A 4,556-nucleotide genomic window follows, 5' to 3' on the forward strand; every position below is an offset into this window, starting at 1 on the left:
TCATCAGGTATCAAATCAGATCCACACAGAGACAAACAGAATAAATACACAATCGTTAACTCGCTCCTAGTGTACGTACACACACACACACACACACACACACACACACACACACACACACACACACACACACACACACACACACACACACACACACACACACACACACACACACACACACACACACACACACACACACACACACACACACACACACACACACACACAAAAGAGTCTCTTTCTCCAAAGAGAAAGAACAAACAACCTCATCACTTCATCAACTCTCCCTCATTTTCATTTCACAACAAACTCAAAATTTCTGTCTTAATCTCAACTGTTAGAAAATATATATTAAACTCTGTTAGTACACAGCTCCCACAAAACAACATAAAGTGCTCTGTGCCTCTCAGTGGAGGGTTTGGAACAACACTGAACACAGATTGGACAAGTTACAAAAACATGAACGACCATCGGTAGAGTCTAGACATAAATGAGCTCAGAAATTCATATCAATAAGAAATACTGCATGCAAACTGTTAAAATTAATCTCAACTGTACCAATGCCCGCTGCACAGAAAAACAACAGAAAACGTCCCATTGGTTCAAAGTTGTCCTGGTATTCAGTAAGATTCAGCAGCAGCAGCTTCAAAAGAGGGAAGCGGTGGTCCAGCATGAAGAGCGTTTGTTTCACTTCAACGCCTCCACGAGTTCAGTCAGGGCCTGATGTCAACTGACCAGCAACATTTGGTTCATTTAATAAACAATACAAAGAAATCAATGACAATTAACTTCAATGTATTTGCTTTGTTATTTCTCATCAAACCGTAATAACCACATGCACTTCAAAGTAAAAAAAAAAAAAAAAACATTTAATGATTTTTTTTTTTTTATTCCTTCATCAAGTAGACACTGACCTGCAAGGTATTTGGCACCGACTAACATCAACATGCTGCCCATGGTGGAGAAGCCCAGAGGGATGCTGCTGAAGATGCTCGTCTCACCTTTTGGTCATTTAAACAAATGAAGGCAACACAGAAGAGCAATTATACAACACCACCATGAAAAAGACACAATTCAAGGACACCAACCTACTGACAGATATCGTCAGGAGACATTTTGCGCGTCAATATTTACTCTAACGACTAGTGAGGTTTGGCTCGTCGGGACGACAATATGAAATGCAATCCAGAAACTCTACCACTCAATACTCATATTATTGATGCATTTTCATAGACTTATTTAGGCATTCACCTTTGTAAACCAATACTTTTTTTTTTTTTACTGCATATTGACACATTCATTTAAAACTAGTTCCAAAAATGTGAAAAATTGCAAGCATGAGCAATACTTTTACATTTTTCTGAATTATGTGATTTTAAGTGCGATATAATAAATGCATCATGTTGCCAGCAGGGGGCAGTAATACTTCCAGTGTAGCGCCATAAACATTTGGTTATGTTTTACGGTCTTTGTGCTGTAAAAACATTTAGTCACATGCAAAGAAAAATCATGTCAAACAGCTAGCGTGTGCAGGTTCACACTGGACCTCACGAGGCTCTACTGAAGAACCAGTTTAATCACTGCAGCAGTGTGTTTATTATGTACCACAAGCTTCCCTTCGGCGTCACACTGATCCGTTTTGAAGCACTGAATACAGCCAACAAACATGATGAGACATGAATGGACATCTCACCAACAGGGACGCAGAGGATCAGCAGCCTGGTGGACGTCATTCCTCCGTCCACCTGGAGCCGAGTCAGTCTAATCTGTAGTATTGGACCTTGGCTCCTGTGTTTCGCAGGAGAAAGCAGCCAGTTCCATACCTGAAAACACAAAAATACATCAAACTACGAAGACTAGAACCGATACATGTGAAGAGAATAAAAACACACAGAGACACTTACGTGTTTTTAGCCTGTCCGTCCTGAAAACACATCTGTCCAACCACTGCTGCCGACTGATCCCCAAAGACACTGTGTGTAATTCACACATACATCCACCAGGGGGAGCCATTGAAAGCCTCAAATACTACAAAGGTTAGATGGAGAGACACTGGAGAGTAAAACTAGAGATGAACTTACCCCTGAAACGGGGATACCTGAGAGAGCTCAGGATTTCTGCCAAAACAAAAGATGAACTTGTTTAATAAGTGAAATTCGATTATTAATATAGAAGTCACGTTAATAGAGCATTTAGAGTGTTTTGTTTTTAGGTATTGTTGGTTGTGATAGCGTCACGGTTTTGGACACTAATGGAATATCAACTAAGGAGGTTCAAACTATTCCTCTTAATAGGACGGACTGTTCAAATGTCTTTGATACTTTTTAAAAGAAACATGTGGAGAAAGCCTTTATGAACTGATGTGCTTTTTTCAGAAATAAGTTAAAAATGTAACAATTAAAACCTTGAACTTAAACATGCAAATATCAAATCAATAATCAAACAGAAATTCAAAATCAGTCACCAATCATTTTAAATCACTACAAGATACTTTTCCTGACAAGAACGCTGAAAAGCAAAAGGGAATGACTCGTTATTTGACAACATGAGGCCAAATAACACAAATACACAGACTCTAGCTCTACCTCCTAACAGTGAGTGTGAATCTGTATTCATTTAAATGTCTTCACTCGAACACGTGAGGCAATCTCTGTTTAAGTTAGATGTTTAAAAGATAAAAGTTGCTTTAATGGAGAAAAAAAAAACTGTCCAAAAGAGTGAAGAGATTTCGGAAGGAAGATGAAGACGACCCGTCAGCAGAGCAGGAGAACTCCTCACTCTGGGCCAGATCTCCATGGGGATACCAAAATACCCGACGGGGAAAGAGCAGCAGCATCAGAATGATTGAGCCAATTCTGCTTTCCATGCAATTTATATTTATGAATGAAAAAGGCAAATGACAGACGGATGTCATACTTGCAGAGTTCTGGGTCCCAGTCCAAAGTGTGGATGTTAAACAACATGGTTCTGCTGGCGTTGGTCACATCTGTGCAGTGGACTCCGCCTGACTTGCCCCCGGTTAAACACTGTGTGACCGTCAAAAGAAATACACACAAAAGAGCCTCATCATACAGCCTCCTTAACGTGCAAAAACATCCTCTAAAAAAAATAAGCACTAGACGAGAGAGAGCAGAGTGTAAATCACCTTCAAGTGGTTCTTGTTCTCTCCTGGAGTTTTGTTAATTAGACGTTCGACTGTCGATTGAGTCCGCAGGTCGAGCCAAACTCAACGACGGACACAAAGTCATTTCACAGCAACAAAAATCAATCAATCTGCCGTTTGTGTCTACATCCAGACGGCGTCCATCAGTAAAGAATGTCACATCTGTGCCAGGATGAATGGACATGAAGGAAGCGCAACGTCAAATCTGTACCGATTGCATTGTAGAGCGGCTCCCCCGTCTCTCTGTCCCAAACAAGCGTGGTCTCTCTTTGGTTGGTCACTCCGACAGCTGGACAGATTCAAGGTTTTAGATTTGTTCCACAACACTTTATTCTTCATTCATGCAGTAGCTCCAACTTCATTCTGAATGGTTAGATTACACCATTTGTCATTTTATGACTTACGTCACCAGTGAGAACATGCCACATAACACAGACACCTTCAATAATCACACGCGCCAATCATACAATTATACTAAAACAAAGTAAAGTTATCATTTCTGCAGTTTTGAAGGCTTTTGGCACATTTCCAAGGTACAATTAGCACAACCAAAAATATCTCTGCATAGGTCAAGTGGTATTTACTCAACTCTAATGAGAAGTCACAGTTATATTATCTAACTTAGATATTTAAAGCTATAGTTTAGAGATCTGTGGCCATGTGTCTTGTTTTAGGACAGTTTGTGCTTGTGGTGCCTTTAAGCAACACCCAGAACAATAAAAACACCTGTTCCTTCTGGTTGGAGAGCAAAAACTAAACACACTTGTGTTTTGCTATTCTTGCCATAGACTACAATGTATATTAATGACAAGATATACGTTTTAAATGGCATTATGTCTGGTTAGATTACACCGTTTGTCTCGAATGAAAGGGAGCTACCACCAGAGAGCCAAACCCCACGCGCTCACTTGCGACAACAGAAGCAGGCAAATACAGCCAAGGACACCGTTAGCTTTCTGCACGTGAAGCCAAACATTAAACATATCGCTCCTGTTAATCTTACCAGAAACCGCGTGGAGCTCGTGCCCTGGTCGATGGCTGCAACCAACGGTCCAAACGTCATCCGGTGAGAGCACGCGGCCATGGCGTCGTTCATGGGCAGCACGAAGAGAAAACTGATTACCTACACCTGCGAAGCGGCTCGAGCTAAAGGAGAAACTGGGGGCGTGGTCCGTCGCGGACTTCCGACGCACAGTTCGTCCTGGCGCACAATGATGTACATTTCAAACCTATAAATGAAGTAACAGTATGTTTTACTGAAAGTAGCAATAGAATTTTTTCTTTTTTTTAAGTAAATGTTAATTGCACAATATGGATTAATGACACTTTGTCAGACCAAAGTGAGAACCAAGACGCCAGAGTGAAGAAGAGTCTGATCCACTGGTCACACTGG

The 4,556-nt window shown here is 40.9% G+C and overlaps 1 protein-coding gene across 2 annotated transcripts in view; it reads right to left on the reverse strand.

Moving 5' to 3' along the window:
* LOC137878906 (uncharacterized) overlaps nt 1-4,268 on the reverse strand; it is a 29,599-nt gene extending 25,331 nt beyond the window's left edge. The window contains exons 1-6 of one of the 2 annotated variants that reach the window (XM_068719409.1): nt 4,167-4,268; nt 3,146-3,325; nt 2,917-3,026; nt 1,905-2,028; nt 1,694-1,823; nt 915-1,001 (exon numbers count right to left, since the gene is read on the reverse strand). The gene's annotated coding sequence lies outside the window, so the exon portion shown is untranslated. Of the gene's footprint in view, nt 1-914; nt 1,002-1,693; nt 1,824-1,904; nt 2,029-2,916; nt 3,027-3,145; nt 3,453-4,166 lie in introns of both variants that reach the window. The other variant, XM_068719412.1, reaches the window with a different exon arrangement.
* Nucleotides 4,269-4,556: the final 288 nt, after the last annotated feature.

Source organism: Cebidichthys violaceus, unplaced genomic scaffold (genome assembly GCF_023349555.1).
Source record: "Cebidichthys violaceus isolate CVI_PGR_0920_01 unplaced genomic scaffold, fCebVio1.0.p SCAF_24, whole genome shotgun sequence".
Lineage (NCBI taxonomy): Eukaryota > Metazoa > Chordata > Actinopteri > Perciformes > Stichaeidae > Cebidichthys > Cebidichthys violaceus.